The sequence below is a fragment of the Taudactylus pleione genome, unplaced genomic scaffold (assembly GCF_031769625.1).
Source record: "Taudactylus pleione unplaced genomic scaffold, aTauple2 ptg001020l, whole genome shotgun sequence".
Lineage (NCBI taxonomy): Eukaryota > Metazoa > Chordata > Amphibia > Anura > Myobatrachidae > Taudactylus > Taudactylus pleione.
Genome location: NW_028285421.1, coordinates 456,248 through 484,232, shown reverse-complemented (window position 1 = coordinate 484,232; position 27,985 = coordinate 456,248). Strand labels below are relative to the sequence as shown.

General features: G+C 44.6%; 1 protein-coding gene and 1 pseudogene across 2 annotated transcripts in view; one reads left to right on the top strand and one right to left on the bottom strand.

The window, feature by feature from the left end:
• The window catches only part of LOC148454249 (uncharacterized), a 236,274-nt gene that overhangs the window by 111,444 nt on the left and 96,845 nt on the right, over positions 1–27,985 (bottom strand). The gene's annotated exons all lie outside the window — the stretch shown is intronic.
• On the top strand, positions 3,938–17,314 carry LOC148454253 (uncharacterized; annotated as a pseudogene). The gene is made up of 6 exons (XR_015874821.1): positions 3,938–5,108; positions 5,846–6,034; positions 8,619–8,742; positions 8,857–8,954; positions 9,113–9,269; positions 15,981–17,314. The product of XR_015874821.1 is annotated as an uncharacterized LOC148454253 (transcript).

Sequence of the window (27,985 nt, the reverse complement as noted above, 5' to 3'; positions counted from 1 at the left end):
CCACGGGCCGCTCCCCCTGTATAATAATAATAACAGGACACCACAAGCTGCTCCCCCTGTATAATAGTAATAATAACAGGACACCACAAGCTGCTCCCCCTGTATAATAATAATAATAATAATAACAATAACAGGACACCACAGGCTGCTCCCCCTGTATAATAATAATAATAATAATAATAATAATAACAGAACACCACAGGCTGCTCCCCCTGTATAATAATAACAGGACACCACAGGCTGCTCCCCCTGTATAATAATAATACTAACAGGACACCACATGCTGCTCTCCCTGTATAATAATAATAATAACAGAACACCACAGGCTGCTCCCCCTGTATAATAATAATAGGACACCACGGGCCGCTCCCCCTGTATAATAATAATAACAGGATACCACGGGCCGCTCCCCCTGTATAATAATAATAACAGGACACCACAGGCTGCTCCCCCTGTATAATAATAATAACAGGACACCACAGGCTGCTCCCTCTGTATAATAATAACAGGACACCACAGGCTGCTCCCCCTGTATAATAATAATACTAACAGGACACCACAGGCTGCTCCCCCTGTATAATAATAATAATAATAATAATAACAGAACACCACAGGCTGCTCCCCCTGTATAATAATAACAGGACACCACAGGCTGCTCCCCCTGTATAATAATAATAACAGGACACCACAGGCTGCTCCCCCTGTATAATAATAATAACAGGACACCACAAGCTGCTCCCCCTGTATAATAATAATAACAGGACACCACAGGCTGCTCCCCCTGTATAATAATAATAACAGGACACCACAAGCTGCTCCCCCTGTATAATAATAATAACAGGACACCACAAGCTGCTCCCCCTGTATAATAATAATAACAGGACACCACAGGCTGCTCCCCCTGTATAATAATAATAACAGGACACCACAGGCTGCTCCCTCTGTATAATAATAACAGGACACCACAGGCTGCTCCCCCTGTATAATAATAATAACAGGACACCACAGGCTGCTCCCCCTGTATAATAATAACAGGACACCACGGGCCGCTCCCCCTGTATAATAATAATAACAGGACACCACAAGCTGCTCCCCCTGTATAATAGTAATAATAACAGGACACCACAAGCTGCTCCCCCTGTATAATAATAATAATAATAATAACAATAACAGGACACCACAGGCTGCTCCCCCTGTATAATAATAATAATAATAATAATAATAATAATAATAACAGAACACCACAGGCTGCTCCCCCTGTATAATAATAACAGGACACCACAGGCTGCTCCCCCTGTATAATAATAATACTAACAGGACACCACATGCTGCTCTCCCTGTATAATAATAATAATAACAGAACACCACAGGCTGCTCCCCCTGTATAATAATAATAGGACACCACGGGCCGCTCCCCCTGTATAATAATAATAACAGGATACCACGGGCCGCTCCCCCTGTATAATAATAATAACAGGACACCACAGGCTGCTCCCCCTGTATAATAATAATAACAGGACACCACAGGCTGCTCCCTCTGTATAATAATAACAGGACACCACAGGCTGCTCCCCCTGTATAATAATAATACTAACAGGACACCACAGGCTGCTCCCCCTGTATAATAATAATAATAATAATAATAACAGAACACCACAGGCTGCTCCCCCTGTATAATAATAACAGGACACCACAGGCTGCTCCCCCTGTATAATAATAATAACAGGACACCACAGGCTGCTCCCCCTGTATAATAATAATAACAGGACACCACAAGCTGCTCCCCCTGTATAATAATAATAACAGGACACCACAGGCTGCTCCCCCTGTATAATAATAATAACAGGACACCACAAGCTGCTCCCCCTGTATAATAATAATAACAGGACACCACAAGCTGCTCCCCCTGTATAATAATAATAACAGGACACCACAGGCTGCTCCCCCTGTATAATAATAATAACAGGACACCACAGGCTGCTCCCTCTGTATAATAATAACAGGACACCACAGGCTGCTCCCCCTGTATAATAATAATAACAGGACACCACAGGCTGCTCCCCCTGTATAATAATAACAGGACACCACAGGCTGCTCCCCCTGTATAATAATAATAACAGGACACCACAGGCTGCTCCCCCTGTATAATAATAACAGGACACCACAGGCTGCTCCCCCTGTATAACAATAATAACAGGACACCACAAGCTGCTCCCCCTGTATAATAATAATAACAGGACACCACAAGCTGCTCCCCCTGTATAATAATAATAACAGGACACCACAAGCTGCTCCCCCTGTATAATAATAATAACAGGACACCACAGGCTGCTCCCCCTGTATAATAATAATAACAGGACACCACAGGCTGCTCCCTCTGTATAATAATAACAGGACACCACAGGCTGCTCCCCCTGTATAATAATAATAACAGGACACCACAGGCTGCTCCCCCTGTATAATAATAACAGGACACCACGGGCCGCTCCCCCTGTATAATAATAATAACAGGACACCACAAGCTGCTCCCCCTGTATAATAGTAATAATAACAGGACACCACAAGCTGCTCCCCCTGTATAATAATAATAATAATAATAATAATAATAATAATAACAATAACAGGACACCACAGGCTGCTCCCCCTGTATAATAATAATAATAATAATAATAATAACAGAACACCACAGGCTGCTCCCCCTGTATAATAATAACAGGACACCACAGGCTGCTCCCCCTGTATAATAATAATACTAACAGGACACCACATGCTGCTCTCCCTGTATAATAATAATAATAACAGAACACCACAGGCTGCTCCCCCTGTATAATAATAATAGGACACCACGGGCCGCTCCCCCTGTATAATAATAATAACAGGATACCACGGGCCGCTCCCCCTGTATAATAATAATAACAGGACACCACAGGCTGCTCCCCCTGTATAATAATAATAACAGGACACCACAGGCTGCTCCCTCTGTATAATAATAACAGGACACCACAGGCTGCTCCCCCTGTATAATAATAATACTAACAGGACACCACAGGCTGCTCCCCCTGTATAATAATAATAATAATAATAATAATAACAGAACACCACAGGCTGCTCCCCCTGTATAATAATAACAGGACACCACAGGCTGCTCCCCCTGTATAATAATAATAACAGGACACCACAGGCTGCTCCCCCTGTATAATAATAATAACAGGACACCACAAGCTGCTCCCCCTGTATAATAATAATAACAGGACACCACAGGCTGCTCCCCCTGTATAATAATAATAACAGGACACCACAAGCTGCTCCCCCTGTATAATAATAATAACAGGACACCACAAGCTGCTCCCCCTGTATAATAATAATAACAGGACACCACAGGCTGCTCCCCCTGTATAATAATAATAACAGGACACCACAGGCTGCTCCCTCTGTATAATAATAACAGGACACCACAGGCTGCTCCCCCTGTATAATAATAATAACAGGACACCACAGGCTGCTCCCCCTGTATAATAATAACAGGACACCACAGGCTGCTCCCCCTGTATAATAATAATAACAGGACACCACAGGCTGCTCCCCCTGTATAATAATAACAGGACACCACAGGCTGCTCCCCCTGTATAACAATAATAAATATATTACCTGCTTCTTAACAATCACCGGTCACCCGGAAGTTGTTATCACAGACTCTAAGAGGTCAGAGGGCGGAGACCAGCTGGACCGCACAGACCGGAAGTCATCTAGACCGCAAACACCGGAAGTTATGTGAACCGCACAGACCGGAAGTCATCTGGAACGCATACACGGGAAGTTAGGTGGAACGCAAAGGCCGGATCTCGGGTGTGTTACACTCCCCCGGGTGAGAGGATTAGTGAATGACAGTGAGGTGAGTACACAAATGTATAATTACATATAATGGGGAACATATAACATGTAGCACATATATGTCTCACCTCCTGTCTCCTCATAGTGCCCCCTGTTGTTCCATAGTTCCCCTATATACCCTCATAGTGCCCCTATTGTTCCATAGTGCCCCTATATACCCTCATAGTGCCCCTATTATTCCATAGTTCCCCTATATACCATCATAGTGCCCCTATTGTTCCATAGTACCCCTATATACCATCATAGTGCCCCTATATACCCTCATAGTGCCCCTATTGTTCCATAGTTCCCCTATATACCATCATAGTGCCCCTATTGTTCCATAGTACCCCTATATACCATCACAGTACCCCTATATGCCTTCATAGTGCCCCTATGTACCCTCATAGTGCCCATATATACCCTCATAGTGTGCCTTTTGTTCCATAGTACCCCTATATACCATCATAGTACCCCTATATGCCTTCATAGTGCCCCTATATACCCTCATAGTGCCCCTATTTTCCCATAGTGCCCCTATGTACCCTCATAGTGCCCCTATATACCCTCATAGTGCGCCTTTTGTTCCATAGTGCCCCTATATACCTTCATAGTACCCCTATATACCCTCATAGTGCCCCTATAGTTCCATAGTGTCCCTATATACCTTCATAGTGCCCCTATATACCCTCATAGTGCCCCTATTGTTCCATAGTACCCCTATTTACCCTCACAGTGCCCCTATATAACCTCATAGTGCCCCTATTGTTCCATAGTACCCCTATTTACCCTCACAGTGCCCCTATATACCATCATAGTGCCCCTATTGTTCCATAGTACCCCTATTTACCCTCACAGTGTCCCTATATACCCTTATAGTGCCCGTATTGGTCCATGGTGTTCCTTATATACCCTCATAGTGCCATCTATATACCTTCATAGTGCCCCTATTGTTCTATTGTGCCATCTATATACCCTCAAAGCTCTCTCTATTGCCCAACAGTGCCAGCTATATACCCTCATAGTGCCAGCTACATACCCTCATAGTGCCAGCTATATACACTCATGGCACCCCTTATTATTCCATAGTGCCCGTATATACCCTTATTATTCCGTAGTGCCATCATTATTCCATACTGCCCGTATATACCCTCATTATTCCGTAGTGCCTTCCTCATTCCTTCGCAGTGCCCTTTATGGCTCCCACCTCTCCTACCATCTGCCATGGGCTGGCCAGTGTAAGTAGGTTGTCTATGATCAGCCCCCACCACAAGACCCTGTTACTCTGTGATCTGCTGCTCTAAGCTTTAGCCTAAAGGCACAGAATGGTGGCCCAACAAAGATGTCTACGGGCCTCATCCAGCAGGAAACACAGTTGCTCATACGCACGCAATCGGACGATTGTTGCGTTCTGTGCATACATGCACATGCGTTTTCAGAGGCTACGGAGACCCATGGCAGAGTGATTGACAGGAAGTGCTATTTGTGGGTGGTGACGGGGGCTGGTCGGGCGAACACAGGCGTGCCAGTGCATTGGGGCGGCATTGCAGGGGCGTGCATAAATTAGCCACTGCGATACCATACGCAGCCTGAGGACTCATAGCGTGCGCTGAAGTTAGCAATTCCTGAGTGAGGTCTGACCTGCCTTACCCGTGCGTGTGGGTGCGATGTTACTCAATGTTACCGATTATTTCGCTATGTTGTCCTAGTATACAGATGTGAGTGGGCATCTTTATGTCAGGCTGCGATCGCAATGTGAATGCAATCATTTACATGTCACCGCTGATATTAGCAACTGCTCTGTGTGCGTATAACCAGAATAGCGCTCCTTAGTGACTCAGGCCCAACGTCAGCTGGTACACTCCATGTTTCTCTGTATAAGAATTGGCTACATATAAGAGAGGGGTTGTACTTGTTATATAGAACCATCTTGTATTTTTCACACAGTTAAATTAATTGATTTACTGTTTATTAGTGTCTCCCCCAATACACAGGATTATACAGTAGTGAAGAAGACATCCGGTGTCCCCGTGAGTCAGGAGGACTGTGCAGGACCCGGAGCCCCATCACGGTGCCTCCACCTGACTCACTGATACATGAGAGACACAATGACCAGAAGATCCTGGAACTCACCAACAAGATCATTCAGCTGCTGACTGGAGAGGTGACTGCTGGGAATGGGACATTATACAGTAACACCAGGGGATGTGTCTGGGTGATGACTGGAGAGGTGACTGCTGGGAATGGGACATTATACAGTAACACCGGAGGATGTGTCTGGGTGATGACCGGTGAGGTGACTGCTGGGAAGGGGACATTATACAGTAACACCGGGGGATGTGTCTGGGTGACGACTGGAGAGGTGACTGCTGGGAATGGGACATTATACAGTAACACCGGGGGATGTGTCTGGGTGACGACTGGAGAGGTGACTGCTGGGAATGGGACATTATACAGTAACACCGGGGGATGTGTCTGGGTGACGACTGGAGAGGTGACTGCTGGCAATGGGACATTATACAGTAACACCGGGGGATGTGTCTGGGTGACGACTGGAGAGGTGACTGCTGGCAATGGGACATTATACAGTAACACCACGGGATGTGTCTGGGTGACGACTGGAGAGGTGACTGCTGGGAATGGGACATTATACAGTAACACCGGGGCATGTGTCTGGGTGACGACTGGAGAGGTGACTGCTGGGAATGGGACATTATACAGTAACACCGGGGCATGTGTCTGGGTGACGACTGGAGAGGTGACTGCTGGGAATGGGACATTATACAGTAACACCGGGGGATGTGTCTGGGTGATGACTGGAGAGGTGACTGCTGGGAATGGGACATTATACAGTAACACTGGGGGATGTGTCTGGGTGATGACTGTAGAGGTGACTGCTGGGAATGGGACATCATACAGTAACACCGGGGGATGTGTCTGGGTGATGACAGGAGAGGTGACTGCTGGGAATGGGACATCATACAGTAACACCGGGGGATGTGTCTGGGTGATGACAGGAGAGGTGACTGCTGGGAATGGGACATCATACAGTAACACCGGGGGATGTGTCTGGGTGATGACAGGAGAGGTGACTGCTGGGAATGGGACATCATACAGTAACACCGGGGGATGTGTCTGGGTGATGACAGGAGAGGTGACTGCTGGGAATGGGACATCATACAGTAACACCGGGGGATGTGTCTGGGTGATGACTGGAGAGGTGACTGCTGGGAATGGGACATCATACAGTAACACCGGGGGATGTGTCTGGGTGATGACTGGAGAGGTGACTGCTGGGAATGGGACATCATACAGTAACACCGGGGGATGTGTCTGGGTGATGACAGGAGAGGTGACTGCTGGGAATGGGACATCATACAGTAACACCGGGGGATGTGTCTGGGTGATGACAGGAGAGGTGACTGCTGGGAATGGGACATCATACAGTAACACCGGGGGATGTGTCTGGGTGATGACAGGAGAGGTGACTGCTGGGAATGGGACATTATACAGTAACACCGGGGGATGTGTCTGGGTGATGACAGGAGAGGTGACTGCTGGGAATGGGACATTATACAGTAACACCGGGGGATGTGTCTGGGTGATGACAGGAGAGGTGACTGCTGGGAATGGGACATTATACAGTAACACCGGGGGATGTGTCTGGGTGATGACAGGAGAGGTGACTGCTGGGAATGGGACATTATACAGTAACACCGGGGGATGTGTCTGGGTGATGACAGGAGAGGTGACTGCTGGGAATGGGACATTATACAGTAACACCGGGGGATGTGTCTGGGTGATGACAGGAGAGGTGACTGCTGGGAATGGGACATTATACAGTAACACCGGGGGATGTGTCTGGGTGATGACTGGAGAGGTGACTGCTGGGAATGGGACATTATACAGTAACACCGGGGGATGTGTCTGGGTGATGACTGGAGAGGTGACTGCTGGGAATGGGACATTATACAGTAACACCGGGGGATGTGTCTGGGTGATGACAGGAGAGGTGACTGCTGGGAATGGGACATTATACAGTAACACCGGGGGATGTGTCTGGGTGATGACAGGAGAGGTGTCTGCTGGGAATGGGACATTATACAGTAACACCGGGGGATGTGTCTGGGTGATGACTGGAGAGGTGACTGCTGGGAATGGGAAATTATACAGTAACACCGGGGGATGTGTCTGGGTGATGACAGGAGAGGTGACTGCTGGGAATGGGAAATTATACAGTAACACCGGGGGATGTGTCTGGGTGATGACCGGAGAGGTCACTGCTGGGAATGGGACATTATACAGCAACACCGGGGGATGTGTCTGGGTGATGACCGGAGAGGTGACTGCTGGGAATGGGACATTATAGAGCAACATCGGGGGATGTGTCTGGGTGATGACCGGAGAGGTGACTGCTGGGAATGGGACATTATACAGTAACATCGGGGGATGTGTCTGGGTGATGACCGGAGAGGTGTCTGCTGGGAATGGGACATTATACAGTAACACCGGGGGATGTGTCTGGGTGATGACCGGAGAGGTGACTGCTGGGAATGGGACATTATACAGTAACACCAGGGGATGTGTCTGGGTGATGACCGGAGAGGTGACTGCTGGGATTGGGACATTATACAGTAACACCAGGGGATGTGTCTGGGTGATGACCGGAGAGGTGACTGCTGGGAATGAGACATTATACAGTAACACCAGGGATGTGTCTGGGTGATGATTATCATTGTGTGTGTCAGGTTCCTATAAGGTGACAGGATGTCACTGTCTATGTCTCCATGCAGGAAGGGGAGTATATAGAGGAACACAAGGGTCTGTACAAGGACGTGATGATGGAGAATCACCGGCCTCTCACATCACTGGGTAAGAGGAGGCTGTCATTTATTATACAGGGGAGAGCAGGTATGGGGCCTCCTATATATACACATCACCTGATAATCACATATATACAATGTACTCACTGTGTGTCTCCTACAGATGGACCCAGTAACAGAAATACCCCAGAGAGATGTCCCCGTCCTCTTTATTCCCAGGATTGTACAGAGGAGAATCACAGGATCCCACAGGAGCATCAGGTAGGTGGGATGTAGGGTCTCACAATATACCAAAGTGACTGTCACTATATGATCTGTACAGAAGCTGTGTGTGCCTTATACACTTATTTTATACTGTTGAGTCTCAATGAAATCGTATATTACGTAAGTGTTGTTTGACTATCTTGTGGGTTATTTAGGCTGAAGATCTGGATGTTATTAAGATAGAAGTTATAGAGGGAGAAGAAGAGACTTATGTGACTGATATAAAGGCAGAAGATATAAAGGGAGAAGAGACTTATGTGAGGGATGATCAGCAGTGTAAGGAGGAGGAAATCCCTACAGATATCAGCACAGGTGAGTAATAAACACTTATTACAGAAGAGTCACATATCCTCCTTAGTCACTACAACAATCTCTTATCCTACACCCTCCTCTGTCACTACAAACTAATGAGGGAAATGTATCTGCCCAGTGCAGGAGTCAGGAGCCATCAGCCCCTATTATACTCCTGCTCTCCCCCTCACATCATGTCACTGTGTGTTACCAGCCCAGAGATCTGACCAGTCTCCTCCCCACACTCTCTGGTGTATCTCATACATCAGGACCCATCAGCCCCTATTATACTCCTGCTCTCCTCCTCACATCATGTCACTGTGTGTTACCAGCCCAGAGATCTGACCAGTCTCCTCCCCACACTCTCTGGTGTATCTCATACATCAGGAGCCATCAGCCCCTATTATACTCCTGCTCTCCTCCTCACATCATGTCACTGTGTATTACCAGCCCAGAGACCTGACCAGTCTCCTCCCCATACTCTCTGGTGTATCTCATACATCAGGAGCCATCAGCCTCTATTATACTCCTGCTCTCCTCCTCACATCATGTCACTGTGTGTTACCAGCCCAGAGATCTGACCAGTCTCCTCCCCAACCTCTCTGGTGTATCTCATACATCAGGAGCCATCAGCCTCTATTATACTCCTTCTCTCCCCTCACATCATGTCACTGTGTGTTACCAGCCCAGAGATCTGACCAGTCTCCTACATAACCTCTCTGGTGTATCTCATACATCAGGAGCCATCAGTCCCTATTATACTCCTGCTCTCCTCCTCACATCATGTCACTGTGTGTTACCAGCCCAGAGATCTGACCAGTCTCCTCCCCAACCTCTCTGGTGTATCTCATACATCAGGAGCCATCAGCCCCTATTATACTCCTGCTCTCCCCCTCACATCATGTCACTGTGTGTTACCAGCCCAGAGATCTGACCAGTCTCCTCCCCACACTCTCTGGTGTATCTCATACATCAGGAGCCAACAGCCCCTATTATACTCCTGCTCTCCTCCTCACATCATGTCACTGTGTGTTACCAGCCCAGAGATCTGACCAGTCTCCTCCCCACACTCTCTGGTGTATCTCATACATCAGGAGCCATCAACCCCTATTATACTCCTGCTCTCCTCCTCACATCATGTCACTGTGTGTTACCAGCCCAGAGATCTGACCAGTCTCCTCCCCAACCTCTCTGGTGTATCTCATACATCAGGAGCCATCAGCCCCTATTATACTCCTGCTCTCCCCTCACATCATGTCACTGTGTGTTACCAGCCCAGAGATCTGACCAGTCTCCTACATAACCTCTCTGGTGTATCTCATACATCAGGAGCCATCAGTCCCTATTATACTCCTGCTCTCCTCCTCACATCATGTCACTGTGTGTTACCAGCCCAGAGATATGACAGTCTCGTCCCCAACCTCTCTGGTGTATCTCATACATCAGGAGCCATCAGCCCCTATTATACTCCTGCTCTCCTCATCACATCATGTCACTGTGTGTTACCAGCCCAGAGATCTGACCAGTCTCCTCCCCACACTCTCTGGTGTATCTCATACATCAGGAGCCATCAGCCCCTATTATGCTCCTGCTCTCCCCCTCACATCATGTCACTGTGTGTTACCAGCCCAGAGATCTGACCATTCTCCTCCCCACACTCTCTGGTGTATCTCATACATCAGGAGCCATCAGCCCCTATTATACTCCTGCTCTCCTCCTCACATCATGTCACTGTGTGTTACCAGCCCAGAGATCTGACCAGTCTCCTCCCCACACTCTCTGGTGTATCTCATATATCAGGAGCCATCAGTCCCTATTATACTCCTGCTCTCCTCCTCACTTCATGTCACTGTGTGTTACCAGCCCAGAGATCTGACCAGTCTCCTCCCCAACCTCTCTGGTATATCTCATACATCAGGAGCCATCAGCCCCTATTATACTCCTGCTCTCCTCCTCACATCATGTCACTGTGTATTACCAGCCCAGAGACCTGACCAGTCTCCTCCCCATACTCTCTGGTGTATCTCATACATCAGGAGCCATCAGCCCCTATTATACTCCTGCTCTCCTCCTCACATCATGTCACTGTGTGTTACCAGCCCAGAGATCTGACCAGTCTCCTCCCCACACTCTCTGGTGTATCTCATACATCAGGAGCCATCAACCCCTATTATACTCCTGCTCTCCTCCTCACATCATGTCACTGTGTGTTACCAGCCCAGAGATCTGACCAGTCTCCTCCCCAACCTCTCTGGTATATCTCATACATCAGGAGCCATCAGCCCCTATTATACTCCTTCTCTCCCCTCACATCATGTCACTGTGTGTTACCAGCCCAGAGATCTGACCAGTCTCCTACATAACCTCTCTGGTGTATCTCATACATCAGGAGCCATCAGTCCCTATTATACTCCTGCTCTCCTCCTCACATCATGTCACTGTGTGTTACCAGCGCAGAGATCTGACCATTCTCCTCCCCAACCTCTCTGGTATATCTCATACATCAGGAGCCATCAGCCCCTATTATACTCCTGCTCTCCTCCTCACATCATGTCACTGTGTGTTACCAGCCCAGAGATCTGACCAGTCTCCTCCCCACACTCTCTGGTGTATCTCATATATCAGGAGCCATCAGTCCCTATTATACTCCTGCTCTCCTCCTCACTTCATGTCACTGTGTGTTACCAGCCCAGAGATCTGACCAGTCTCCTCCCCAACCTCTCTGGTATATCTCATACATCAGGAGCCATCAGCCCCTATTATACTCCTGCTCTCCTCCTCACATCATGTCACTGTGTGTTACCAGCCCAGAGATCTGACCAGTCTCCTCCCCAACCTCTCTGGTGTATCTCATACATCAGGAGCCATCAGCCCCTATTATACTCCTGCTCTCCCCCTTACATCATGTCACTGTGTGTTACCAGCCCAGAGATCTGACCAGTCTCCTCCCCACACTCTCTGGTATATCTCATACATCAGGAGCCATCAGCCCCTATTATACTCCTGCTCTCCTCCTCACATCATGTCACTGTGTATTACCAGCCCAGAGACCTGACCAGTCTCCTCCCCATACTCTCTGGTGTATCTCATACATCAGGAGCCATCAGCCCCTATTATACTCCTGCTCTCCTCCTCACATCATGTCACTGTGTGTTACCAGCCCAGAGATCTGACCAGTCTCCTCCCCACACTCTCTGGTGTATCTCATACATCAGGAGCCATCAACCCCTATTATACTCCTGCTCTCCTCCTCACATCATGTCACTGTGTGTTACCAGCCCAGAGATCTGACCAGTCTCCTCCCCAACCTCTCTGGTATATCTCATACATCAGGAGCCATCAGCCCCTATTATACTCCTTCTCTCCCCTCACATCATGTCACTGTGTGTTACCAGCCCAGAGATCTGACCAGTCTCCTACATAACCTCTCTGGTGTATCTCATACATCAGGAGCCATCAGTCCCTATTATACTCCTGCTCTCCTCCTCACATCATGTCACTGTGTGTTACCAGCGCAGAGATCTGACCAGTGTCCTCCCCAAACTCTCTGGTATATCTCATACATCTGGAGCCATCAGCCCCTATTATACTCCTGCTCTCCTCATCACATCATGTCACTGTGTGTTACCAGCCCAGAGATCTGACCTGTCTTCTCCCCACACTCTCTGGTGTATCTCATACATCAGGAGCCATCAGCCCCTATTATACTCCTGCTCTCCCCCTCACATCATGTCACTGTGTGTTACCAGCCCAGAGATCTGACCAGTCTCCTCCCCAACCTCTGTGGTGTATCTCATACATCAGGAGCCATCAGCCCCTATTATACTCCTGCTCTCCTCCTCACATCATGTCACTGTGTGTTACCAGCCCAGAGATCTGACCAGTCTCCTCCCCACACTCTCTGGTGTATCTCATACATCAGGAGCCATCAGCCCCTATTAAACTACTGCTCTCCTCCTCACATCATGTCACTGTGTGTTACCAGCCCAGAGATCTGACCATTCTCCTCCCCACACTCTTTGGTGTATCTCATACATCAGGAGCCATCAGCTCCTATTCTGTAGAATAATATCAGACTGAGGGGCTTGAAGTCTGGAAGTCTTGAAACCTCTCTATTAAGAATGTTTGACCAACAACAAGAACCAAATGGCTGTTACAAAGGCTGAGATTGCTTAGTGTTAGGGGAAATAATAAACTGAATTGTGCTATATAGAGGATCTTCTTTTGCAATATACAAGAGGTCATGTACCTGCTGAGATAGTGGAGCTCACTCACTTTTGACAGCTTCATCATCTGCAGCTGTTTTCACCATACCATGATGCAATGAAGAGCTCTTTGCTTCCCATTTCAGTTCCTGGCCTGCAGATTTGGTGCCCGCTCTTCTGAAACCACCAGTTGACCTTTCTTAGTTAAAGCTACTTTGAACTTCCTATCAATGTTAATGGAAAAGGACTCACTGCACGCACCTGGTTCCATTACCACAGTGGGAGCAGTGCTGCAGCGTGAGGGCTCCTAATTGGTCAACTGTTCACAGACACGAGTAGACAACCTTCATTAGAAATGCTAGCCAAGATGTAATGGGATGTTTGCCTACAGATGATGTCCATTTGCCTTGACCATAGGCCTTTCATGTATTCACATCTTTGATCATATGGATTATCTCATATGGTTTATGCCTCCATTCCATCTTGTGTTTTGTCTGTGGTCACTAGCTTTATGGAGAGACTCCATTACAATTCTACGACTTGTTCTCCACTCTCAGTGTAGTCCAAGTTCTCACCTCCTGGAAACTGCTCCTCAATGGGATCTGAGCTGATTGTCAGGAAGAAGAAAAGATGCCACATCCTAGAGGCTTATAGTGACTGCTAAAGACAGTCTTCATATTGGTGGAGATCTGACAGCTAACGAGGTTGCGGGGTGAGCTACCCCGATGTTCGAAGTGAATGTTTAGCTGAGACTGAGATGCAGCTGTACAGCCATGATGAAGAGGAAGGAATAATACCAAACATGGACGTATAATAATTACGAGTTAGAGTAGATAAAGTGAGCTTGCGCAAGTGTCAAGAACCAATGCAGGAAATCCCAGGTATTTGTGCTGTAAGAGTTCCAAGGCCAAAAAGTAGAGTTACCAAAACAATCTACTGTCCTCTGGAGATATTTCTAAGTTCTCATATCAAGATTAGTTTTTTTACTCAATCAGATTCCATTAGGTCACAGGTTCTCAAACTTGGTCCTCAGGACCCCAAACAGTGCATGTTTTCCAAGACTCATCACAGAAATAATTAGCACCACCTGTGGATCTTTTAAAGTGTCTCTGTAGTTGAAGGACTATTACCAATTCCTACAATCTCCAATAATTAATTTGGGGGTGAGGCTTTTAGTTTTGCGGCTCCAACTCAATAGAATTTGCTGACTCACATAGTTTGAGCGGCCTCCACTCTAGAGTCCTTCTAAAATGGACTTGAGAATGTTTACTCACGCATTCCACTAATGTCCCTCTAGTTCCTGAAAAAATACAACCCAAATTTTTAGATCTCTTTTCTGTTAATCTTATTTTGCTTTTTTGTATTATTTTTAAATGCAAATGTAGAGCACTTCCTATTGGGAGAAAAGTGCTATATAAGAATAACATAAATTTTATTATTACTACTACTAGACGGTCCATATAAGCAGGATATTGGCATGGTTGGCCATGGGGATGGCTCCAAGTATTGGCCTGATATTGAGGAAGGCTTTCTGTCAGTCCCGTTGGACATCCTCCCTTGGATGCCAGGTCTTGCACCCATTATTCATCTATTAACCCAACTTTGATGTGTTAGAAAAACCTAGTAATTTAGAACTTATATTCCCTGTTGTATTTCCCCTAACATCTGTAATGTTCAATCCCAAATTCCTCCCTGGCTATTCTACCGCCTCCTTGAGATATAGAAGAGGTAGGAGACCACTACGGGTTGTTCAACTGGTGGTTCAGTATTACTGGCTGAAGTATAAGAGATCCCCTCAATATTTCCATTACTTGAGCTCCACATGACCTTTCCTTTCCCACCGTATCTTGCATTCTGTTTTTTTCCCTTGATGTCATCATGTTTCCACTGATATGTCTTTGTGTTGTGTTGGCCCTATTCCCTATTTTTACTTATAGTTAAAAATTGTATCAATGTCAGACATTTAACAATTTATTCTTTGGTTGTCACTTTACTACATTTGCAGGGACATCTGTTAAGCCAGCTCCTGGCTCTCAGAACCTACAAGATTCACATATGACGCAAAACTATCCAGTTCCAGCTTCTCTTTTAGTACATCCCATAGACCAAAGGTTCTCAAACTCAGTCCTTAGGTCTCCCATAATCACAATTTAATTAGCTTCACCTGTGAATCTTCTAAAATGTGTCAGTGAGTAATGAATACACCTGTGCACTTGCTGGGTGACCTGGAAAATGTGACCCGTGTTTTGTCCTGAAGACCGAGTTTGAAAACCACTGACATAGACCATACTCTTCTTCTTTTTCACTTTTTTCAGCCTTTATGTAATGTACTGGTTTAGTAATTTAAAGCACATCTAAGGTCCACAAACTTTGCAAATTATTAAATTGAACATGCAAACCCTGAGTTATAAATTCTACCTTGTCATCTTAAATGTCTCAATTCGATGGTAATTTTTGGACCTTTCACCATAATAAATATGTTACGGGGAAACATTCATATTTCTATTTATATGTTTTTTATTCCCAGCAGATGGTTGTAGGAGCCAGAATGTCTCAGAGGATCATATATCTCAAAATTGTGAAATTGATGATGATGACATCACCCGAGATTCTCCAGGAGAAAACCCAACTATACATCCAGTACTTTGCAATTCGGAAATGTCAATTGATCCCGCTTATCATGAGGAATATTCTCCCGTTAGCTCCAATATTGGAACATATTTTACAGCTCTTACAGTAGATAAAATGTTTTCCTGCTCTATAGATGCCAACTGCTTTACACAGAGCACAAAGCTTATTACGTATGAGCCAGGGGAGAGGCCATTTTCATGTTCTGCGTGTGGGAAATATTTTAGGTACAAATCAGCTGCTGTTAGACACGAAAAAAGTCACACAGGTGAGAAACCATTTCCATGCTCTGAGTGTGGGAAACGTTTTACAGACAAATCGCATCTTGTCAGACATGAGAGACTGCACACAAGTGAGAAGCCATTTCCATGTTCTGATTGTGGGAAATGTTTTAGAGACAAGTCAGATCTCGTTACACATGAGCGAATTCACACTGGTGAGAAGCTGTTTTCATGTTCTGAGTGTGGGAAATGTTTTACAAATAAATCACATTTTGGCAGACATGAGAGAACTCACACAGGTGAGAAACCATTTTCATGCTCTGAGTGCGGGAAATGTTTTGCACAGAAATCAGATCTTGTTAAACATCAGAGACATCATACAGGTGAGAAACCATTTTTATGTTCTGAGTGTGGGAAATGTTTTACAGACAAATCACATCTTGTTAGACATCATAGACTTCACACAGGTGCAAAACCATTTTCATGTCTTGTCTGTGGGAAATGTTTTGCGCAGAAATCAGTTCTCGTTACACATCAGAGACTCCACACAGGTGAGAAACCTTTTTCATGTTCTGATTGTGGGAAATGTTTTACACAGAAATCAGGTCTTGTTATACATGAGAGACTTCACACAGGTGAGAAACCATTTCCATGCTCTGAGTGTGGAAAATGTTTTGCGCAGAAAGCAGGTCTTCTTTCACACGAGAGACTTCACATAGACACAAGTCCATTTTCATGTTCTGATTGTGGGAAATAAATGGAAATCTTTTCCTGGTCAGTTGCGTCACCATCAGGACAACTGTGAGAAATGTCCTATTTATGTGTGTTCCTGGAGTTCTGGGTGGGGCTCCCGTTTGTCTATATATTTGTGTCTCTATGGAGACAATTCTCTTTCTATTGCTCTTTCCTGAGCAAAGAGGATCATGCTGTCAAGATCTGTCTTTTAGAATACTAATTTCGTGCTGTATATACTAATGTTTTCATAAATGCTACATTGTAATATCTTTTAGTTGTATTTTTCTTCCTTCCGTGACATCACTTTATATTTTTACCTCATTATGAAATACACTTTAAAGGTTAATTCCATCTAAGTAGGGTTTAGTTCTGGGCTGTCTTCTCATAAAAGGGACATTTCCTGTACCAATTAGGATCTGGCGCTTGGGGTAAGAAGCATGTAAATAGTTTGCGCTGGCACAATATAAACTCATCTTGTCTTTGAATCTTGTCTCGCTCTCCTCGAGGGTTAAGCAAGCTCCTACCAACTGCATTGGTTCCTGTCACTTGAAATTGGTTGCTGAAATTGCGGTGGCAGTCTGAACCCGGTGGGACTAGTTTGATCTCTCCCGAAGGCGCAAGTCTACCTAATTACAGATTCTTGAGAGTGGTGGGCAATTCAAAAGCAGCCAATTCATCCTTATAAGAAAACCTTGCCATAACATGCCAACCAGAACATCATTTCGAAAAAAGGGTGCAGAACTGATCCACATTTTTCCTCACAGTTTAGGACTCTTGTTGGAGGTGGTGAATACTGGAGGCAGATGAAGACAACTGACAGGGCTCATCGAAAATCCTATGAAAGGCTTCCAAAATATTATGATAGCTGTGCATTAACGGGCCACTCCTCTCCCAAAATGGAGATGGCCAAGCGAGTGCTTGCCCAGAGAGAAGGGAAATGATGTAAGCAGCATTGGTCTGATCCGAAGGCAAGTTGGAGGGGAATAACTGAAATTGTATAACACATTAATTCAAGAAAACTCGATAAACCTTCAGTACTGCTTCATACTTTGCAGGGGTGGGAATCCATAGTTTGGATGAAGTTATGGGAGTTATAAAATACTCAGGAGCTGGACTAGTCAAGCTTGGAGTGTCTACATATGAGCAGTCAGTTTTTGTAAATAAAGCATCATTTGATTCTGTGTAGCTTCCTGTTTATCCAGCCGACCCACCAGGAGTCGTGCTGTATCTCTATTCATGATGGGATTCCCCGCAGAATCCACTTTGGTCAGGTAGGTTTGGTATTCGACTCAGTCAGTGATGGTTGGGCACTGTTACCCCAGGGATGGGAAGTCAAATAAGGATTAGGTTTCGACTTTGCTGCTGAAGAGGTGGTGGAGAGGACTCCAAGGTACTGTAGATATGGAGACTGGAAAGAAGAAACACCAGTAGATTCACTGAAGAGATGACAATACAATATGCTAGTCCAGGAAGCAGGAGGAAATCCGTAGGTGTAACGGCTGATACAATGTCATTTTGGGAGACACAATACACCATGGGTTCAATTGGAGTAAAGGCAATCTCAAAGACGCACTTAGAGGCACCTAGGTTTTCCTAGGGAGCCCGGAGGTCTAAAACCAAGGAGGTAAGATGAAGATCGGGGACTGAATAGAAGGTACATCAGGTTTAAATTGCCACCTGGCTGGAGGAAGCTTAATCATTGTTCTGAGCTGGTCACATAACCGGAGTTCACAAGATAGGGATTTGATGAGGCTGGTCGGGACTCAGAAGAAAGATGGCAGCCCGCATGCACCAAAGCTGCCAAGAGCCGCACAGCCACCCATCGCCATTGAATGGCCATCTACAAATGTGCCCTTATACACCTAGCATCAATATACCATAACATGAGACGCCCAGTGCGACTGAGCCATTCTGAGAGGTGTAGCAAACCATCTTTTTTAAAAAATGTTGCACTCATATATTTTTCATCTTATTCACATCGCAGATGCAGCGAAACACCACTCAAAATGTACTGGAGACACTGGGCTGCAACTTTAACCCCCACAGGAATTAATTTCCAACATGTACAAAATTGCAGGTAAAGCACAACGGGACTTGGCTCGATAAAAAGCTGCGGCCGCTGCATCACGACACTATGTATACGGATTCAGGCTCAGTCGCACACAGATACGCAAATGTCGCACATCAAAATTGATCTGAGCAATCTAGCAAAGTAGTTTTGTCGCATCTATTTGTTTTATTTATGTGAATAAGATGCACATTTAGAGGTAGAAGATACTTGGCATGGCCAAGTCCCCTTGGACCTGGCACGCCCAGAAGGGCTGTTGAAATTGCAGTGTTTGACGACATGTCTGTAACAGTGGTGCTGGTAAGTGCAATCCCTGGTCCAGTGTGTGACAATTAGACGCAGTTAGCTCAGCATTAGTAGCATATGTGCCGCAGTTATGTTGGATGTAAAACATGCGTGTTTGTCCTACCGCTATGCAGAGCACACGCATACTGGAGGAAATTGTCATTGGTTGGATTAGCAGCATGTGTACGGCAGGTATATTTACACTTTATTTCCTCCTGATGAAGTCCTAGTAATTTTGATTGGACGAAACGCGTTGAGGTATTCCTCCTGTTGGACTGTTCAAGGCTTGCGGTTACCCCTGCCGTCCAGATAAGCTTGACATATTTTACTTACATGTACGTTTGGATATACACTTAATAAATTGTATTTGTATACTTTTTAACTATACACCATTTATTTGTATGGTCTATTAATGGAAACACAAGCTCAAGACATCGAGAATTTGTGGTGGCAGCGATATGAATACACAAAAGGTCTACGTTGGCAAAAATTAAAACCTTTTGCCTTTCCACATGATACGTGTGCACTTAATTATTTAATTGATCACTTCGAAGATTTTAGACGTACTGCACTATGAGGCGCTTTTTGTCACAATTACTTCCATATTTACACTTTATTCTAACCAGAATGCAATTACTTCTATATTCACAATTCTGCTCATTAGCCGTTATGCACGGCTGCATCTTACTAATTAATTTTAAATAAACCTTTAACTATGTTCACAAGGTCACCTTTAGCAATTCATCTATAAAATACCACCATTTGTGAAAAATATTTTTCATTAGTTAAAAAACGACTACTTAAAAACAAAGACTACAAAAATAAAATAAATATATATTTCTATTAAATAATCAAATGGCATCTTCTAAAAGTTGCACGTATTCTGTTACAAATCGCCACCGCAGTTTGTCGCTTTCCAACACGTCGGTGATTGTTGCTACTACTTCCTCCTGCCTTGTGAGTAATGCTCCAATGGTTTCTAGGTGATCTGCACGCCGGATGACGTCTCGCATCGCTGGGAGCACGGGATGATTCTCCATTGCTCTGATTGGTGCCTCACCTCTCTTATGCCTGGCAGCATCCTCACAGCCTTGCCGGCAATAGCGTTCCATACGTGCCTTTCTGATTCCTGTGGCAAGATTCCTCCTCAGCGTTGTTCTTCCACCACGGTCTCCACATGGCCGCATCAATTCCTCCAGCTGTATTAGCCTCACCACGGTCTCCACAAGGCCGCATCAATTTCTCCGGCTGTATTAGCCTCACCACGGTCTCCACAAGGCTGCGTCAATTCCTCCAGCTGTATTAGCCGCACCATGGCTAACTGAGCTGCCCCACGGTTTCCACAAGGCCGCATCTATTCCTCCAGCTGTATTAGCCTCACCACCATCTCCACAAGGCCGCATCAATTTCTTTGGCTGTATTAGCCGCACCATAGTCTCCACAAGGCCGCGTCAATTCCGCCGGCTGTATTAGCCGCACCATGGCTAACTGAGCTGCCCCACGGATTCCACAAGGATGCATCAATTCCCCCTGGCTGTATTTGCCGCACCATGGCTAAACCGCACCACTGCTAACTTAGCCACACCACAGTCTCCACAAGGCTGCATCAATATCACCGGCAGCACAAGCCACATCAATTCCTCCAGCTATACCAACTGCATCATTACCACTGGTGGCACAAGTCGTATCAATTACTCGCCAGCTATACTCGCTGCATCAATACCATCAGCAGCACAAGCCGCATCAATTCCTCATCAGCTATACCAGCTGCATCAATATCACCGGCTGCAAAAGCCGCATCAATCTCTCCAGCTATACCAGCTGCACCAATTCCACTAGCAATTCCAGTTGCATCAATACCACCAGCTGTATTAGCCGCATTACATCTCATCAGCTCCTATTGTGTCACGTGAAACTCTGGTCCTCCTAGGTAATCTGCGTAAACCACTACTACTCCGGGTTTAAGTCCAGGCGGCCAAATAAGTACCGGTGAACATAGTTCTAAGGGAACATCGGGTGGCTGTTATTGGCAGAGGACCTCACCTTGATTGAGTTCTAGGGGGTTTATACAGTGTGGCCTAGGAAACCGTAACATATTCTTGATTTGGTGAAGTGAAAGATGCGTGACTCTCCTTCGATTAGAGGCAATATGTAAAATTTGCTGCCTTTTTGAGACGGAGATGTGAATCAAACCCAGGATCCACTCAAAATGAATCACAATATTAGAAATACAGTATCTTACGGGTGCAGGTTTATCGAATTAGTACAAGTGTCAGTTAAGACAGTAAATGTCTTTCTTTGGGTACAGTAGGTTTGGATACCAGTAATTTGTACATTGGAGTTTATTTCTCCAATATTGAAGTAGAAGACAGTCCATTAAAGTATTTTGTTAATTCCAATAGCATGAAGCATTTTGTGGTACGTAGTACGCTTCATTACCTGGCCACAGCAGGGATGGACAGTTCTCCTGACTAAACACTGCAGATTTTATATGTGGATTTCACCCAATGACCAAACCGGGTCACCTCAAACACATCCTGAACTTACTGTAAAAGTATATTTCCTAATATGAAGAAACAGACTGCGAAATGCGTCATGCGCTTGGAAATTACAAAATAATTACGGATTATCCTCCACCCGTGTACAATTTACTGGCCTCTATTGTTACTTGTGCTATTCTGGTATATCTGCACCCATGAGATGTTTCTAATATAACAATATTATTAATGGTGTCCTGCAATATCACCATCTCCTCACCCTGTAGCTCAGTATTTCAGTTAGCAAATACACCACAACAGTAGCTGGAAAAACAAAAATAGAAAAAAAAAACATTCTACCATATTTGAACAATAATATTGTAGAATAATGTGATACAATTGCAAAACTATTTAGTCCATTAATTAACAAAATAATTTATTTTATCATTGTCTGCTAAGTTATTACAATCACATAAACCTTTGCAAACTATTTCAGTATAACTTCTAAAAAAAAAGACTATGTAAGAAAGGAAGGTAGTGTATAGCAGGGCACTCATGTGTTTAAAACATAACGTTTATTAAGTATATGCTATAATCTGCCATATAAAACTTCATGTTATGGGTTTTTAATACATAATTTCTGTTTATTTAACATTTCTTGGAGGGGAGGTCACTGATGTTGTGTTACCCTATTATAAAGAGGGGAGGTATTAATAAACCATTCATCTGCTCTTAAATTGCTGTATGCACCAATCTGGCAGTGATACAAATTAGCCAGGTGTAGTCGGTTACACCCTGGTTTACTACACATCTATCAGTGAAAATGGGTTATAACAGTACACACAGAGAATCAGGTTTATATAATTTTATAAAGTTTATTGATAAAAGATATTTAACAATAATAGATGTAGGTATAAGCAGATAAGGTTTATATTTCGCTCTTGAACAGTTGTATTCATTCAGCAAAGAGTCCTGGCTTGGGGAGCCCTGTTTGTCTTAGAATGAGACACTCAGATCAAAGCGCATGTAAAGACAACAGTAGATGAGGCACCGTCTATTAGCATGGTTCCAAAAAAGACTGAAATGTCACATGAAATTGACCTTTTATCATCTTGAAATGAGGGGAGGTGTCTCCCCAGAAAACAAACATTAATGCTCTACTTTAATAAGCAGCTGGGGGCAGTATTGCCTCAATTATGAATAATACATATTAACTCAATATGTTTACGTCATATGTCAAGGCTACTGGTCTTGTTCTGAGAACTATATTATTCAGCATATTTTGTTAAGCTCAATAACAACTTGCCTGCGCATATCACTACGTGACCAATGCATGTTTAAATCATCTACAAACAAGATAGCTTTGTTCTAAAAACAAAATTGTCTGCAAAGCTTACATCAGCAGATAAATGTGGGACAAGGGTCACAAAGGAGCTACCATTAACCGTTCTGGTTACATCAGGTAACAGTCAACACTGTGGTGGCCATCTGGGGTTTCCTGGCCAAATTATGTCCCCTTCAGTGATGTCATCGGGAGGCAGAGTGTATGGGGAGTGCTCACTCCACCACAGATATGGTACAATTATGCTGTCACCATTATATTGAGGAAATAACTGTTAAGTGATCAGTATATAATAATATAAAAATAAGTTGTCCTGATAATACCTATTAGTAACTAGTAACTCATTATTGTATAGCACAAGTTTTGTATTTTCCATTATTTTAAGTCACATAAGATGTTCCTAAATGTACCACAATACACAGGAATACTCCACTGTTGTGTATAAGCCCTAATGTGAAACTCGTGACAGCTAATCATGTATGGACTGAGCTTATAATAATATATTATAGAAGTTATAACTTGGGATGGCTCTGATTAAATTATTGATAGAGATGATGCGTGTCTCATATGTACCACCCTAGCAAGACTCGACATGAATTCAAATAAACTGATTGAATCATTGACTGAGTCCATACCTATCTAGAGCTGGCCATACACCTTAAGATCATCTGTCCCAACATCTGCTCCAAAACACTGTAAAATGGACTAAAAATGGTTGTTCAGACAAATGTGTTCAATATGTTGATTCAACCAATTGGAACAACCTTTTTTGGCCATTTTCACAGCATTTGGGAGCAAATGTTCGTTTGTCATTGTCATGACCAGATTTTCATTCCAACCAGCCATCTAGTTGGACAGATCTTTTAGTGGACGGCCAGCTATAGGTAACACTATCCCAGCAAGGTAGGTATTGGGGTTGGATGTATAGTGGCTGTTGGTGCACTAAACCGCTGAAGACAGATTTTACAGCCCAATGCTAGTTTTCTGTAGGGACTAATGCGAAAATCCATGCGGCTTCAAGTAGGAAGCGGCACGGACCACTGTTTTCCCATCCACAGCAGTAGCCATCATCATTAATATCGGCACTTACACTAACCCTGTGCGGGGTGCAAGGGATCCGTCAGGCTTCCCTTCTTCAAACACATGACTCAGAATAACATAACCCTCTAGCTACCCGTCAAGACAGATCTCTTTCATGCGTTCCCATGATCGCTGCCCAGTAACATCCATATCACGCAGAGATCCAGCCAACTCACAATTGTCTAGAGATATGCAAAAAGGTTCTTTTCTACGTGTGCACTGGAGGCTGATACTCGCTATTTGCATTTGTAAAAAGATGCCCCTGGCTTACCCCATCGTGTGCAATCCAGAGCTATATATAGATGCTGTACTAATGCATAAGTTATCATGAACTAATTTAGCCTATTGCTGAATAGGCAAAGAGCTCAACTGGAAGTTCATTTGATTTCTCCACTTACGAATGTTTAGGGCAATATGTGGGTAGTGTGTGACGCACTGTATAATGCACGATTGATACATCAAATCCAATTGATGATAGTAAGTCATCCAAATATTTTAACAATTTAATGAACCGGTAGCATATTTATTTTTAAAACAAATACCAACGTGCCTGATCAGTGATTCTTTCTGAGCTCTGTATAGTGTGGTTTGTGCTGTGTATGGCAGGAGTGAGTGTTTAATCTGATTATCGAAAGAAGAATCGGGATGTGGATTTCCTCAAAAATCAGCCACTTCGATGTGTTTAGAAAACCTTTCCAGCTACAAAATTATCTAATAACATATACATTGGAGGCGATTCAATTGTTACATGGGAATTTAGTTTAGCCCCCTAGCTAAGTGCCTGGGAGCTGTTCAATTCATTTCTGCGACAAGCTCTGAAGTTGCAATTATCAAGGATTTCTGCTCGCAGCCTCCTAAGGTGCGAGCAGAAATTCACATTAAGGGCTGTATTCAATTGTCAGTGAAAAGTTCTCGCCAGTGACGTCATGCCTGCAGACAGTACGAAAAGTCTGCGCATTGTAACCAGCGGTCAAGATTCGCCTCTGAAAGATGGCGGAAAAAAGTGCAGAATTGGGGGTTTGGGGTGCAAAGATGCGGAAACACCCCTGCAGCCTTGGGACAGTCCCCCAAAGGTAAACTGCGACAAAAAGTTTAAAAAATACTTTAGATCACCCCAAAAAAGTAATTTCGTTCTGGGGGACAAACTTAAAAACTAGCGAAATCAACTCCAGGGGGTCCCGCAAGTATGCCCAAGCTGTTTTTTTTTATTGCAGGTGCTTGCTGAAGGTGCGTTTTTTAAAAACGCACTTTAGCGATTTTTAACCATGCTTGCACCCGTTTTCATGTACCCCAAATTTGCTGAGACTACTTATTTTTGCAAAAAAACCCCACTGCTAAATGCTATTCTTCACCACTTGTGCAAAGGCGCTAAATATCAGCAATTGAGAGCATTTAAGCACCCCAAATACCTTCAGCAGGGCTATTCGGGGGTATCCATAGTGATCCCCCATGTCAATGCATCTTTTGAGGGGTGTCAGGCCGATTTCCCTAAATCTGACAGGAATTTTCGTCGATATGAGTTTCGTCGGGACGCGTTCTCGCGTCCCTTGCAATTGAATAGGGCGAAAAGCGGTGATGAGCGTGATACTTTTCCGGAGACCAAACTAGCGATGACGGCAAATTCGAAAAGTCTGGGACTTTTCACCTTAGGGCTTCAGGGATGGTCGCGCTGTAATCACACTCGGCAGTATGGGAGAAGTTGCTTAATGCGGCTAATCCCGTACATTCTTGCGTGAGATAGTGGCTGACATGGGAGCTAAATTAACACATAATATTGGCTATAAAATAAATTCAATCCCCAACGCTTGGGCTTTTTTTTTGCCGTGTTATAATATGGAACCCCAATGAATTTAATTGAAATCTATTTTCACTAATCGACACAAAGTACTCGATGTGCCAAAAAGTTCAATGGAATCCGTTTTGTCAAAATGAGGAAAAAGATACTGAGGTGTAATAAGTGGTGTAACGCTTATAAGGCTTGCTCCTTACGCCTTACCATTCATGGCATCTTCCCTCACCATTAAATGCACCTGGTGATGTTACTGATCATGGAGGTGGCTATGATGATCAGCTATCCCACGTATGGCTACGAAATTGCTAGATGTCGATTTCCAGTAACAGGTTCCAGCCCAAAGGTTACGTGATGTCTCACAGCATGGGACTGATAAAAGGTTAAGGATTATCTAAGGGACAAAAATAATAAAAAAAGCAGCAGATGGCACTAGTCCGACTGTCTGCACTCGGCCTTGTTACAGAATGGACCGAGCGATATCTGCACCTGAGCTGGAGATGCACTGCTTTGAGATACATTGTAGCTCCAGTAGGTATGATTACTGCACTGTACTCGCACTTGTTCGTATTCGTTTGGAACCTCCGACCCTTGAGCTTATAAACTCCTATTAGCTGAAGTGTGCGATATAATTGTATTCTCTGATGTTCTAGGTTACAGTAATACTTTTGGAGGAGCCACATCCACACCGATCATGTTCCCCCTATGGGACAGATTTTGAGTCTGCTAATGCGAGTATGCGTACGTCTTCATGCAGGACGCCACGTTGCCAGTTTTTCCATCCACAGCCCCAATAGACATCAATAGTATCTGGATTTACACCCTCCCCATGCAGGATGCAAAATATCTATCAGAAACAAGCACCCCTTTGCACGAAAGTCAAGTTGAGTGAAAACATCCACACAATTCTCTTGGACATTTCGGATAGTGTTCTCCACATTGTCCTCAACACCAAATTGTCAGTAGGAAATCAGCCTGATAGTGACTTTAAGTTCACTTGTCGCACCACTGAATAACCCAAGCCTCTCTTACTGGGCTGGAGATGATAAAGGTGGACCATAACCAGAGGAGGTAAATTATCTCCAGAAGTCTCTAGTCCCGCACACCAGTAATGGAAACTGCTACATAACCCAAGTTCCTCTACCTTTCTCTCATACTGGACCAGAGATAATAGAGGTGGACCATAAACAGAGGAGGTAGGTTATCTCCAGAAATCTCTAGTCCCACACACCAGTAATGGAACATGCTCCAAAACCCAAGCCTTTCTACCTTTCTCTCATACTGGACTGGAAATGCTCAAGGTGAACCATAACCAGGGGAGGTCGGTCATCTCCATATGTCTCTAGTCTAACACGCCACTAATGGAACATGTTATGTAACTCAAGCCTCTCTCCCTCCCAGTCATACTGGGCTAGAGATGAGAGGTGGACCATAAGTAGAGGAGGTAGGTTATCTTCAGAAATCTCTAGTCCCACACACCAGTAATGGAACGTGCTATATAACCCAAGTATCTCTCCCTTCTTCTTATACTGGGCTGGAGATGATAGAGGTGGACCATAACTAGATGAGGTTGGTTATTTCCAGAAAGCTCTTGTCCACCTCACCAGTGATGGAATGTAATGTATACCCCAAGCCGCCTCCCTCCCCTTATCTCATACTGGACTGGAGATGATATAAGGGGACCACAGCCACCATACACCGCTCAGTGTGCCAGGTGTCTCACGTTGCATGTATTGTTGCTAGGTATATTAGAACGTGTCTGTACCTCTTTCTTAATGTAATATTGCTAAGCATGTGACTGGAGTGGTAACTAGCTAACTTTCATGTGGCAGAGTGTACGGTCCTCTCTGGCCATCCAAAAGGCTTCTCCCAATTTCTTCCATCCACAAAGAGGCTCCTGATACAAT